The sequence below is a fragment of the Oryzias melastigma genome, linkage group LG20, assembly GCF_002922805.2.
Source record: "Oryzias melastigma strain HK-1 linkage group LG20, ASM292280v2, whole genome shotgun sequence".
NCBI lineage: Eukaryota > Metazoa > Chordata > Actinopteri > Beloniformes > Adrianichthyidae > Oryzias > Oryzias melastigma.
Genome location: NC_050531.1, coordinates 7,438,536 through 7,453,696, shown reverse-complemented (window position 1 = coordinate 7,453,696; position 15,161 = coordinate 7,438,536). Strand labels below are relative to the sequence as shown.

Genomic DNA, 15,161 nt, shown 5'->3' with positions numbered 1-15,161 from the left:
ATTTGAAAAGGCAAACTTACAACATTGTTTTATACAATCCACCTTAATAGACTTCATATAAACTGAAGCTTAAGAAAGCGAAAAGAACATTTTTTTTAAAGAAAATTATTATTATTGTTATTATTTTTACAGTAAAGTAATCTTAGTGATCAGATTTTTTTTCTTAAAATACAATTTCTTAGGAAGACCTTTTTTCTTGGATTTTTTGTGTGCTAATCTGAAGAAAATCTGCCAATAGTGTAAGCATTAATTATAAAAAGTAAACAAAGCTTCCCTATCACTAGTCAATCACTAAATCATTATATTTGCATGCAGCTACAATATTTACCTTTTTTTCTAATATTTGTTTCAACATGCGTCTTCTCCCTAAAATTTCTCAAAAATATTGCCTTTTTGCTAATTGTGTAAACCCCATACAACATGTAATAAAAACAGGTTGACTTGAAAACAAAACTGCTGCAATGCTGCAGCAAATGGATCCTCAACTACGCTACGCTAAAACTGTCCAGGCGCAAACCTGCAGACAAATTCTTTATTTTGTTCTAACTAAAACGGGCTTTTAGCTCAGGGATTATTATGGGTGACACAGATTGTGGTTTTGTGTTTCTGGGATTTTTTTTTATACACTTTGAGTTTAGAAAATTCAAGAAATATATTCAGATATAGCGAAATACATGACTTAATCTTAAACTGAGGCTCCGAAAAGCAGCTGTTTTAATTAAAATTGACAGAAAAAATAAAAAAAATGTCATTTAATAGCCAAGTGTCTCATAATGTAATCAAGATGAAGCTAGATTTATGAAAGGCGCCAAAGGCGGCTTTCGTTTTGCACCTGGTGTTTCTTGTTGTTTAGCAGCCGAATGCACACTTTCATTGACTAAATCAAGAAAATAAATGTCTAACAAAAAGACAAGAATAATTAGGGGATTCCAGCCTTATCTACCATTTTATACCTATAGTCAGATAACTGAACGCACCCCAAAAACAAAAAAAAATTCATCAGGCAGGAAGACGAGGCGAAGTTCAGCTCAGTCAACCGTGTTGTAGCTCGCTCTGGTGGGCGTTTCCCTCTTTCTCCCTCTCACTCATTTTGCTGCATGCTTCCATTTTAACTGTTCCTGAGTGGCAGGCGAGAGGGCGGGGTTGGCGGCGGCCATGATGGCGAAATTACTACACCCTCTCCTGAGGAGCAGCTTTACCATCAAAGCCAGGTTCCGCATTATCCCATACGTTCAGGTTCAAGCCAAAAGAAAGACAATCTGAGCCTTCCGTAACATGTCATCCAACTGTTAGCGCAAAATAAAGGAACGAAAACAGTTTCTTTTGTCTTTTTCTGATCAAATTGTAACAAAATTAGCATATTTTATAAGTAATGTCACGTTCAACCTTTTAATGGTTAATAGAGATCTTGACATAAAACACCCAAAATAAAGAACTTCAACCAAATAACATGAAAAGAGAACGTTTGAGGGAGCAAAGCATTTATGCAACAAAACAGTAAAAAATGACTCGTAAAATGTAAATTTACTTACTGGGAATGGGAAAGAAAATGTCCTATTGTGTATCCAGGTGGAACCGAAGACAGTTGTACCGTCGCTGGTCACATGGGGCAGCTTAGCCAGAAAAGTTGGGTCAGAAAAGTGATGGCCGTGGTCTCTTAAGGTAGGGTGCGTCTGATGTGTATCACTTCCATGTCCGTCCAGTTCCCCACCTCCAATCCTGAAATTAAAAAAAATGTGAATGACCAATGTGGCTCCTAACCAACTGCTTTTGAGGTCAAAGTTCACAATATCTCCTTGGTAACACCACGACAACAAGAAACAACAGTGTCTAGACAGGTCATGGTGCCCCCCACCAGCTCCCTCCCCTTTAATGCCCAAACCACCCCACCTCTCTTGGGCTCCTTCCGGAAGGAGGTGTCAGCAGCAGCCAAGTACAGGGTAAACAGGGCAGGGTGGGGGGGTGGCCTTTGGCCTGCATGGGGTCGGATCAGCACCTCCACCCTTCACTGATCAAAGATGAGGATCCTCCATGCCAGGCCCTTGGTCAGAGGGGGCAGGGTCGGGAGATGAACCCTGCGATTCTGTAATCTAGACGTGTCCAGACCAATTGTCTTCTTTCACGGACCAAAATGGACCCTTCCGGTGATGCTGATTACATTAAGGAGAACAACCTCCTTTCACAGGGGCACCCACACAAAAGAGGTGCTTCCGTGCCCCTCGCCATCTGGTCCAAAAATAATAGGAAAGGTCCCAGGGAAGAAGAAGAAGAAAAAGAAAGGCTCAGCCAGCGCACAGCCTTAAAAGAAAGGGACGCTGTGTGAATAAATGTCTGGACAGATAAGCAAACATACAGTAAACCCTCACATTTGCGCAGAGATTGGAATCTACATCTGCAAACAAAGCAGTGTCCTCATGAGGAGGGCCACACATACATAAAACATCATTATTGCAACTCATCAATGCTCCCAGACTCTTCATCAGCTCAAAACAATCACCCACTAAAAGATCTGTGATAGAAATTGGATTAAAAACATACATTTTTCAAACAATGGTCAATAGAAACTCAGCTAAATAATTCAAGCCAGAGTACATTAGGCACAACTGTGACTAAAAAGCCAATATGTGGACTAGACTGAAGGATTTTCAACACATTATGCTGATTGAAATATAATTGATTCGCAACCTCAGAACCTGCATGGCACTGTATGGCAGCCATATTTTGCAGATCACGCATGTTTAAGACTAGGGATGAAGGTGCCTTATCTTTACGAATTTATTGTATCAAATGTTCAACAAAACAGGTACTTTAGTGCTCAAAAAGATTTGGTTTTGGCAAAAGCAGTAACAAAAACTGTATTCTTATGTGTAGTTTTGAGGTGTAACTGGATTCCATCTCCGCACACAGACAAACCTGACCATCATTATGCAGAACAATACACAGAAAGTCTTTTTTTGCTCAGATTTTAATGTCTGACTTAAAGTGGTCCAAAAGTACCTTCAAAGCTACCTTTTAATTATAGAAAATGACAAACTGAAGACTCCTCTTTTGAAGATGATGTTCAATTAAACCTTTTTTTTAAAGTGTAATTTTGTGATGTTCTCATTTGAGTGACCTCAGCGAGGTCTGCACGCTCAAAGCCTCACCTACCTTACTCTCCCTCTCGAAAAACATCCTGGGACCCGGGTTAATGCTGATGATGTGATCTGCTATGCACGGCCTGTTCTCCACTCACTTTCGGTGCGCAAGAAAAAATTTGGCAAATAAACAGCCTCATTAGTGGCAAAGGTGACGGTGCCCTTGATCTTAAGTGGTTCTGTCAGGATAAATGGAGTTGGATTGAGCAGCCTCTAAGGCTTTTTTAGTAGACAAAAAATTATGAAACCAACTAGAATTTGGGTTTTAACTGATATTAAAGGTTAAGGTTTTAGATTGACCATGTTTTTTTTTTATTCAAGAAAATATTTTTAGGTTTCTTGTTTCATATAGTCAAAATCAAAAAATATTTTTCTTTTTCTCATTTTTTGGCCTTACAGTACCATACAGTAGCTCTACACTCAGGAAGAATTGTATTAACCCAACACAGAACTCGCTGCTGCTTTATAAATAAACTGAATTCTGTGTCCTACTTTACCATCTTTTCATTTTTATCTCCAACAAACAACACATTTAAACAAAATACTAAAAAGTCACACTTATAACACACTAAATATTCCACATCTAGCCCATAATTGTCAGATTGTACACAAGTGGGTTCATAAAAATGAGTGTAATGAGTGAATTTCTGCTGCTAGGACTCATGACAGCTCCCATACACCTTGAGTGCAGTGGAAATTAGCGCGCGTGTCTTGAAAGACCTACTTCAACACATGACAACAAGCGCCTCTTTTCCTTGCTGTGATGTGGGAACATCCTGCAAGCACCTCAAATGTGATAAGTTCATCTGTGTCACTTCTACAGGAAGTCATTCAAATCTAAGAAAGTCTGATCTGAAGCAGGTCAGCTTTTGAGACTTAAAGTGCTAAGTAAAAAATAACACAAAATATATATTTTTTAAAAATATGCATTCTATTGACAGTCGGTAATCAAAAAGTCGATCTTTTATTGCATTTTTTTTGGTATAATCTTGCACCTTTTGTGGTTTCTTTGAGTTTATTCCATCAAACTTGCATCACAGACTCAAGGATTTTTTTTTGCACCTTATTTAACTAGAGTACTCTTTGGCCTTGTCATTATTGATAAAAAGAACCAAAAATGCAGCAAAGAAGAAGAGAATTAAAGATTGCAGGCTTGTGGTTTTGTTTTGGGGCAAAGTTGCTCCAAGATGTCAGATAGTGGTATAAACAAACAGCTGAAAATAAAACATAATAATTAAATATGTGCTATTTGGACAGTTTTGGTGAGTACTACAAGTACTTTTTTGTGCAATACTGGCACGTTGGAACTCTGTTTTCTATAAACTCAAATGGCTCCAGTGTTCTCATATTCATGAACTGCTTTGCATGTTTTTTTTCCTGCTAGAAAATACTGGCAGAGTAAAAATATTCACATGCAGCCACAGCTAGATGTGAAACAAACCACTCATACCGTACATGCACGAGCTCAATTTTGCTTTCTATTTGCCACAAAAATATCTAGTTTTTCTTTTTTTAAAGAAAAGAAGCAGGAAAACCAAATGCTGTTCCACCTGCCGATCAAAACAAAAAACACTCGACGAGCACCTTCAGGTTAATCACACATGTAGAAACCTTCTACAGCATAAAGGAACAAAGATAGTTTTCCAAAACTTTTTCTCCAGTGCTTTCTCCTTTTTTTTTTTTTTAACTTTCCTGCAGTTTCGGCAAAGATGGGAACAACAAAGAAAGCTCCCCTGCGTTTCCCGTCACTGAATCTTCCCTCAACCAAAATCCTAAAACCTCCTCAGCTGATTATCTAGTTTAAGGTAAAGTAATTTAAACAACAGCATTAAATTCATCACAGATTTCTGTTGGGAGTTGCTCAGGACTGGCAGACACCAGCTCCATTCACAGTAGAGGGATATGTGAAGCAAGTGTGACATATAAAGAGGGCAGGTGGTGCCAGTCAAGTGGAGCACACGAGAGCCGTCCCAATCTGGAGTGTCTGAACTCCATAATAAGTTTTTTTTTTCATCTATCTCCAAATTATGTTATCAGCCCTTACAGAGTACTCATTATTCACTGCAACAAACAAACTGGAAATAGCACTCAATCCTATGGAGACATGAGGCATGCATTCCACTGAGGGACGTGGATCGCTGTGTGAAACCAACAAGAACCGACATGACACCTGGCACTTTACAGCTAAAGTGGCTTTTTTGCACACTGTTGAGCACAGTAGCTAGGAAGGTTTTTAATTGTGCAGGTTTAGGCATACTGGGATATTAGGCAAAATCCCATAAGGTTATTCATAAAAGCCTTTCTTTCTGATAACAGATTTATACACTTAAAAAGAAATGGGATTTACAGCACATTATTCACTTAAAAGTACCTAAAACTTGACAGAAAAAACTAACCAAGATGTCACCATTTTTGCTTTACAGACTTCCACAATATAAATTAAAGGGGGTATATTTATGTTTGTGCAACCCACTAAATAACTGCTCTTTTTGTGTTGTCAGTTGTGCTTTGTTGCTAGGATGGTTGTGGTGAAAAGTATTTACAACAATCTGTTCAGAAACTTCAGGCATTTAGGTCCAAAGGCATTCGCTGTGATGTGAAAGGTGTGGAAATAATCAAAAACTCTTTAAAGTGAGCTGATGAAAGACTGGTCTTGACTTGAAAATGTGTCCTTTTTTTCCCTTAAATAAGCTGAGTATATTGCTTATTTACTCATTAAACCTGCGGTGAAACAAAAAGTGCTGTTGGACCTGAGTAATGTTCGTATTTATGTGAAAAGTGTGACTTAAAATGGGTCGTTCTCAAAAACGTTTACATCTAAAGAACGTCTACACATGTTAAAAAGATCAGGGGGATTTCTAAATAAAGATACTGCTTCTAGTTACTATGAGGCACATTTCTTAATAAGTAGAGCTACAATGATTTTGTACTAAGGATGTAGGGGAAATTGATTTGGCAATATATCGCGATATTTCACTGGCAATACTTGTATCGCTTTAAAATGTTGACTAATTAATTAATTATATATGAGCAAACGTAGTTCCGCGTCTGACTTTTGTTTTCCACCTAAAACCTTGAACTCCAGTTGGCAGCACAGAAATTTACCAAAAGAAAAGGTCCATGAACTTGTGGGTAAAGAAATGTTGAATTATCATTAAATAAAATACATTTTACAATTTTATTAACTTGAGAGGTTTATTAATATTCAGGGTTTTTTTTATAAGTCATACTCTTAGAAAAAAATTGAAAAATTGTCTTGGTACAGTCTTGTATTATCTTGTTGCAATGGTAATGAATATTGTAATGTGCAAGCTTGCTTGGTTTTAATTTTATTTATGTATTTTCTTTTTTTAAGTATATTTATACTAGGGGTGTAGGTAAAAAATCAATTTGGCGATTTATTGCAATATTTCATTGCTGATACTTGTATTGATTTAAAGTGTTGACAAAATTACATTTAATTAATTATTTATGAGCAAACGTAGTTCCGCGTCTGACTTTTGTTTTCCACCTTAACACTCCACCTCTAGTTGGCAGCACAGAGATTTACCAAAAGAAAACCTCTGTGAATTTTTGGGTAAAAGCAACTTGTAAATGAGATAAAGTTGCAGGGTGTATCATTACATTATCATTATATAAAATAAATTTTAACAATTTTTTAACATGTACAGTGTATTAATATTCAGAGTTTTTTTCTAAGTCATACTCTTTAAAAAAAAATAATGAAAAATTGTTCTGGAACAGTTTTGGGATATATCACGATAAGTATCTTATTGTGAGATGCATATCGCGATATATATCACCAGACTTTTGCCAATACCCAAACCTACTTTATACTCAACTATGTTTATCATGTAAAGATGTTCACACAACAGAGCTGTTGATAACCTATATTATAATTGTTTGAATTTTTTTTTTTACTACATTAATTATTGTGCAACATGCATCTACGCTATTATAAGCTGGCTTGATTTTATTTTATTTATATATTTTCTTTGTATTAAATATATGACTATTTTTGACAGATAAGAGATGTGTTCTTATAAAAAAAAACTGCTCATCTTCTCTGTGGTACAGAAAAAGATTTCTTTCAAACACTTTAATCAAACAAAGCAAATAGTCCCCCCTAAAACGTATATTTTTTTAATATAAATAAATCAATAGTTGGCGTATAAAAAAAAACTCAATTAAAAAAAGAAATTCATACATTTTGACCAGTGTAGAGATCTTTTGTGCCTTGAAATCGGTGCGTTTGGATGAGCACAGAAACATCTTGTTTCCTGTCAAGCATCAGAGAACTGAAGCCAAAGTTGATGCTGACAAACGACTACAACTAATTGATTAATAGAAAAGATAATCAATTGATTAGTCGAAAATAATTATCAGTTGTTGCCCTAATGTATCGGCTATCTCAAGCAAAGCTTGTAAATGTTCCCTGTTAAAGTTAGTTGATGCCTGACAGGCTTCACACCATGACGAGTAACATTTTACGGATTGTAATCTATGAGTCAAAAGTTAAGTGTGGAGAAGCTCCAAGGAGCTGGTATTAACAGCTGGACTGTGGAAGTCACACCTTGTCTAGACTTACATAAAAGTGAGAAACTGGGACTTTAAACATTTTTACTGGGCAATTAGCTCATATTTAAAGGTAGTAATCTGGTGATGAAGATCAGGGGACCCAAAGGAAAACAATCTGAAAATGAGCTGACACCATTCACATCACAGTCGGATACCAGAGGTTAGTCCTGGTTTGAGCCTCAAAGGGCAAACGCTGAACACTGAGCACTTCTGTCTGACTGTTTAGAAACACAGGCAGAGTTTAAGCACACAAACATGAAAAATATCAATTTCACATTTGGTTTAACGCTTTCACACTTTGTGTCACTGACACCCAGAGAGAAGGGCTGTGGAAGACAAAACACAGCTCCTGGATAAGGATCATGTTAATGCCTATCAATTAGGATCAAAAAGGGATTAACCGGCATGGTTGCAGCAGTGGGATGGGAGTCCATGCATAGTCACTGAATACTGAGGGTCGCACCCCCGACTTCATTAGGCCTGACCTTTCCACGCCATTGTGTGACAGGAGAGACCCTGCAGTCTGTGGATGCAGCCTTAACCACCTTAGCAGGCTTCCAAAGAGTCAAATATAAGGCATCCCGAAAACCTGTTAGAGATCAGTGAAATATGAAATATTCACTTTTCAAAGTCCAGGGAGACTTATTAGGTTAGTGCAACTTGGTGCAGGTGGGTATTTACTCATCAAGCCCTATGCTCCCTGCAAAGGAAATCATTTTCTTTTTTCACCTTAGAGAGAAGTGAGATTTACTAATTAGTCATGGTGCAGCCTCCGCTCACTATGATGTACTGCGGGGTTGACGAGCTCCAACCCTGCCTTGCTATCTTAATTCACAAAAAGGTCAAATGGCAAAAGGAAAGCAGGTATTCAAGGTGTGTTAGAATAAGCCCCAATTAGGGAAAAATGCAAGCACACCCTCGAGTCTCACATATCCCACTTTGAAGTGAAGTTTCTGCAAAGCCCCTGCACTGGGGACATTTTATGCAGCAACATGTTTCTGAAATACTTATTTTATTAAAAGGAAAATACGACGACTTAAGAGTCAAACTTTGAAGACGAAAATACAACGGGGATTTGAAATTTTGGTCAAACTGGTGGTTTAAATGTGGAAATTTAAAGTGGACCGGTGGACTTTTATTAGCATTTATAACTAGAGTTAAGTTTAAATATAAAGTTTGAGCAAAAGTTACAATGTGCTTCCAGCATCTCAATGCAAATCAATATTTAACACTAACCAGAGCTATTATTTAGGACAGCATTGCATAAAAGTCTGTTTAAATCCCGGGAGAAGCTGTTACTTTTAATTGAACCGTTTTTATTTTTTAATAATTAAAAAATAAATCATATATGAAACTTTTGTAACATCTACCGGCAATGAGATAAGGAATTATTAGTGTTAGATAGTTGGACCTTAGATAAATTAGAGAAGCTAAATGGATTCATTTTGAACCAAAATGACACACAGTTTATTCATTTGTTAGGAGCTTTTATTGTATATTGTTAAGTTGTCATTTTGTCACTTTTAAGTGGATAACACAAATTAATATGCATCAATTCTGTGTAAATTTTAATTTAAAAAGTTTTTTTTAAAGACTGTTTTAGTAAACAACGAAAAAAAATGTTTTGCTAAAAAAAATCTGTCGTTATTTAGCGTTTTACTGACTTCCAAAGTGCAGAGAAGTGGTAGAAACCTGGGGAGTTAAGTCAATAAGCAGAAGTTCTTTTCAGCCACAGAAGTTTCTTTCCAGAAGGTAAGTACTTGTTTAAGCTGGTGTTCAGATTAAGCAAGCATGGAGCCTTGTGCTTCCGTCAGACAGTGCTCACTCTGACCCACAGCCTCCTTTTGTGGCGCTCATGAGGGTGTAATAGATGAGCACACTCCATGTAAAATTTAGTGCAGGATTTGCAGTCAAATGAAAACAGGAAGTACAGCTGAAGCCGTCACTGCTACGCTGCTGACTGGGAACGGACATGCAGCATGTGCACAAGTGAGGACTGGCTGGATCTCAAACTGCTGTAACAAAAGCAGGCAAGTCGACAACTTCCACACTCCAGTCAGAAAAAAGGTCTCACCTTTCATAAAACTAAAAAATAGCAACAGACATTTACATTACAGTTACAGTGGATTCTCAGTCAGGGGTCCCCACTTTAACAAGGATGTAAAATCGATGTGATATTGTAGTTTCAGTCTAAAATTTAAAAACTGCTTCTGCAAGGAGGTGTGACAAAAAAAATAAATAGACACTTTACAAGAGGTTTTATATTTTCTTTAAAAACAAAATATAGTAAGAAATGTAAAATCAAAGGGATGAAAAATGCAATTATTTTGTATAATATACGCATCGAATAATTTTAAAAAATTGACGAAAACGGATCAAAATATTGAAAATTGTCTACTAAAAAAGAAAGACATTATTGCAGATGTTAAGCAAATAAATTAATCCAACTCAATAGTAGATATAAAATTGTCACTACTTTGAGCTTACTTGCTTGCTCTATGAAATCAACAGGTCAAAAGAGTAAAATAATATAATAAAAGTTAGAAATAGTACATAGTTACGATAATTTAGTGTCACCATAATTTTTAATGACACCGACACTCATGTGAAAAGAAAGAAAAAATGTTTTTTCTATTTTTCTGTTGCAACTCAAAGGCTCTGAACTATCCTACGAAATTTAAAAAATAAAAAAATCTGTTTCTTCGATGATTTTAGATTAAAGTAGAAAAACATTAGATGAGCAACAAGTCATTTCAGCCATTCGAAATTCATTAACGATGAAATTTAAATTTTTTTATCACTGCAACAAATTGTGAATTTACACACAGATACCGTTTTATTTTAACTGTGTATTTTATTCCGCGATTATAATCTTAATACTTAATTGATGCATATTATTTGCAGTTTACAACGAAAATATGCAAAAGCTAAATTTAATAATTTTGCGTTTTAAAAACTGGCGTAAAAATGTAATGAATTTATTTGTTTTAGCAATTCCAAAATAAAACGACAATCAATTTAATTGAAAGCAATAATTAAAAGCAAGAAAACATTATTATAGGTTTTTTAATAATAAAATAAAGTTGCGATTTAATAAATGAAAACTTAAAAATATATATATTTAGAAAAAAACATTCCGGTGTTTATTTTATATTTATTTTATTAAAATCTAGGAATATCCTTTCATTGTGATTTACTATACGAAGGTTCTCAGAATATAAATATTCAATTGGAAAAAATATGAAAATGTAATTAAAAATAAATATGCATTTTTTAAAAACATATTATAAGTTTATTTATTGCAATTTCTTTTTATTTATTTATTTTTTTCTTATGACTGAGAATACGGATACTAACTTAATTCATATATTACTTTTTTTTTACGCTGGATCTAAATAATTTTATACAAAAATTAAAAATTAAATACAAAGAAAATATATTTATCAAAATTACATTATTTTTAATACTATTGAAATAAATATTAGAATAAATTCGACACGACCAAAATAGAATAAAATGTTTTCTTAAAAGCAACGAAGTTGGATTCTAAAACCCTCGAAACTATTCTGTTTTTTTTAACTCTGATCTGCAGTATTCTTCATTTCCTTGCAGGAATTATGCCGTGATCACATTCTCCTCCCCAAAAGCTACAGTGCAGCTCGTCTCTTTCACATAAACCTAAAATGGACGCTAGTGGCTCCGAATTCTTGATGGTTAAGACCAACAGTTGTAGATCACAGCTGCAAAGTTGTTCTCGGAGAGGACAAACAAATGGTTTCATGCTCTTTCACCAAGCCCTAAGACCGGTAAAAAAAAAAAAAAAAAAAAACAGCAGCCTGGGCTTTGACTTTCAATATGCCTCACCAATGTCAAAGGAAAGTGTGTCATTACACAGCAAAGACTGTGAGATAAACAACCCACCATTTACTGCGGAAAATGACAGGTGCTGCTTTTGTACGGAGCGAAGCTTTGAAACTTTCTCAGGTTTTACTCGGTACATGCACAGAAACAGACCCAGAAATGCATTAAAGCCCAGGAAGCGCTAGAGCCTGGATGAAAGCTTGTTTTCACCAGTCATCATCATCAAGTCAGACCTCGTGACTAAACTGTGGGCGGAGACTATGAACCAACAGAAAAACATGATGGAGACGGAGAGCGTCTCTTGCATCAGCATATTCCACCAAAGCCTTCAGTGAAAGTTCCACATCCAGGATTAAATAAAACAATCGTATAAGGAGTATTGATTAAAAAATGATACAAGTAAATACCAGCAGTGAATCTGATTGGCTGAATGTCAGCATCACATAATGCAAGACTGGCACTGCAGGCCACAGTTCAAGCTTTCCAAATACTACTGTTTGCAGAGAAGGGATATCTCCCCCAGGCAACTGCATTCATAACTACAGAACTGTGAGGCATTCCTGCTTTTCTCTTTCCTTTTTTTTAATTAAACCTTCTCAAGTGTACTGTAATGAATAAGTAAACACAGACCTTACCAATTTGGTGGGAAAACTTATGGACTGAAGGCATGAAGGGATGACAAACTATACGAAACTATAAATCCCCTGTAACAGCAATAGACAAAACCATTAGAAAAAAGTACTTTTCAACTTAAAGGCCAAGAAACTTTTGTTGCGAAAAAGGTAGATACACTTTTTATGCAATAAAATAAAAATTTAAAAACAAAATATTAGTTTAACTCTAGCTTACAATTCTAATAAAAGTCTTTTGCTAAAATATAAATGTTCAATTTTCGTTAGAAATAAGTAATTTAATTAAGCACGTTTTATACATTTGTGTCGCTCAAATTTAAACTATTTTTAAAGTGCTGCCATTATTCGTCAATTTAGCGCTGTAAATACAACATTAATTAACGATTATAAAATTCTTCCTTACCTTCCTAATTGCAATTCGTCATTTTTGTTGCACACAGGATGAGACTTAGGACAGGTCTGCAAAATATTGCATGTTTTTGGTGTGGCGACACACCCCAGTAAAAACACAACAATCACTCAAACACCATTAGGCAATGAGAGGAGATAAGATTAAAGAAGGTGTCTGACAGTAGGCAAGTATGCACAAAGACGGGGGAAATGAAGAGATCTTTTCAGGCTTCAGAAAACAGATAAACATCACAGACTTGGTGAGTGAAAGTAACTTTTGTTGTCAGAATGAAGCCTGGAGCAATTTTAAAGCCGTAGTTCGTATTTTCTATTATCTCACTTAAGCTAGATTGAGAAACATCAAGTCAGTCCTAAATCTGCTACATGAATAATACGAAAATTACAAAAAATATAATCTAAGTGGTTGTAAAGTGTTCTTTATTTAAAAAATGTAAGTTTAGAAAATATGTTGAGCAGGTGGACGAACAAATGGGTTGCACATTCTTCACAGGAGAACCAAACTTGGCGGAAAGCGGAGAGATCTTACACTCAAACAACTCGCAAACCACTGAACCAGAAACATTTCACTGCCTTCTGAAAAAGTAGTGAACTCAAAAAAAAGGGAAACCACAAAAAAAACCTGACTTAAATTTTTTTTAAATGCTTTTTTCCCAGAAAAATCAAACTACTTAACTAAAAAAAATGTAATTTTTGCAAAAAACATTAACTTTCTGCTTTCTAAAATAAACATTTTAGGTGCGTTAAAAGTTCAAAAATTATTTATTTACCATTTAAGGGATTTCCACAGAGCATTGATGAGAATATTTATTAAATATATTTAACAAACATCCTTGATCATCAGGAAATGAAAACATGAAGCACACAAAAATGTTTAGAAACTAATAATCTTCTTAAACATTAATATGTTAATGTTACACATGTTATATAAAGTCACATTTTATATATATACAATATATATTTGATGCCTTGCAGTACCAAATGTGGGAAGAACAATCTCAAGAAATAGAAATGGAAGAGCCAATTCAAATGACCTGCAAAGAGTCACATAAAAATCTAATCTCGTCTATAACAGGGTAGAACTGACCGAGTGAATTTTACTGATGAGTAAAAAAAATCTTCCAACTAACAGCTAGGATAGATTTAGGTTAAAAAAATACCGTATCTCTAGCACTACTATCGACTTTCCTATGATTTGACACTTCATTGTGTTGCAAGTTAGTCATACTACCATTCTACCCAAGTGCTTGATCTTGCGTATAGAAAGCTGTATCGCGTTAGCAGCCATCTTGGCACAAAAGAGCATACATAGGCAGCAATGGAAGGAAGGAGGAAGCCTCACCAGGTCATATGACTGCACTGTCTGCAGACAACTGCAGTGACAGAGCAAAGGAGTCTAGACTTAGTCTGCTGCTGCAGCAGATCAGGTACACTGATGCTATCCGAAGCATTTTAGTTGTGTGATCGTAAGACAAATCACTATGTCTAGATATAGTTATTTCATTTTCTACGCCTAAAATGTGGAATTATTTTTTAATTTTTGCATTGAATGACGAAAGCAATAACTATATATATGTATATATATATATAAACAGAAAGTGTATTCAGTATATTGCTAAAGCCATAAAACCTCTTTGTGCCATCAGTTGAACTCAATGGATAAATATTTCCCAGCATTCAATTGGTACGAGGAGAAAAAAAAGAAGAAAACATGGACATTTTTTAGATATATATGCTATAAATTATAAATTGGTCATTTTTAATTTTAATATCCGAGTTTTGAATATATTAGCATAACTTTGTAATACTGAAAAATGTTTTTAAAAAATATTAACAATAACCATGAGTTGTACTGAATCGATTTACTTCTTTAAAATTTTGCTAAGCTAACACTGAAGAAAACATTAGAAGTCTCGCGTCAACAGAGGTACGTCACCTGCGTAGAAGTGGGGTGACTGAGGTCAAGTCACCAAAACAAAACTCTCTAGCATCACAAAGCTTACAAAAACGCAAACTATAGAATATTTTTGCTATTATTAGCAAACATTTAAGCATATATCCCGCTTGAATGGTCTTATTTGGATCGCTAAATACAAATATATGAAGAAAAAAATGTCTAATATATTTTAAATTTTCCAAATAAACACACATAAAATACAGGAGAAATGATGCGACTTCGTGTTAAACACTCCCCTCTCCGGCTGTTGGTTTCACCTACCTGAGCATAAAGACATGTCTGCTGCCAGACTGCAGAAGAAAAACTTTCAGAGCCTTTATCTAAAATAAATAAATAAGATAAATATTCGGCTAAGCGGGGTGACTCGTCGGCGAAAATTTGATAAGAAAAGGACAGCAAAATAAAATAAATTACACTTCCCACCTAACGGCGTCTGCGTCAATTCACGGAAATCGCAAAACTCCATTTTCCAAAATTATCGATTTCAGACAGACTCCAGACAGTCTCCCAACGGTTACGTGCCTCTTTCCGTCGCGCGTGCACGCTGAATGGCGCGGGAAGCGTCAGTAATGGATCGGGAGCGACAGC

The 15,161-nt window shown here is 35.4% G+C and overlaps 1 long non-coding RNA gene across 10 annotated transcripts in view; it reads right to left on the bottom strand.

The window, feature by feature from the left end:
- The window catches only part of LOC118600227, a 30,165-nt gene extending 15,004 nt beyond the window's left edge, over window positions 1–15,161 (bottom strand). Inside the window, exons 1-5 of one of the 10 annotated variants that reach the window (XR_004949833.1) lie at window positions 14,997–15,161; window positions 14,835–14,893; window positions 12,612–12,667; window positions 12,212–12,280; window positions 1,533–1,719 (exon numbers count right to left, since the gene is read on the bottom strand). This is a non-coding gene — a long non-coding RNA (uncharacterized LOC118600227). Of the gene's footprint in view, window positions 1–1,532; window positions 1,720–12,206; window positions 12,281–12,611; window positions 12,668–14,834 lie in introns of all 10 variants that reach the window. The other 9 variants (XR_004949831.1, XR_004949829.1, XR_004949832.1 and 6 more) reach the window with 9 other exon arrangements.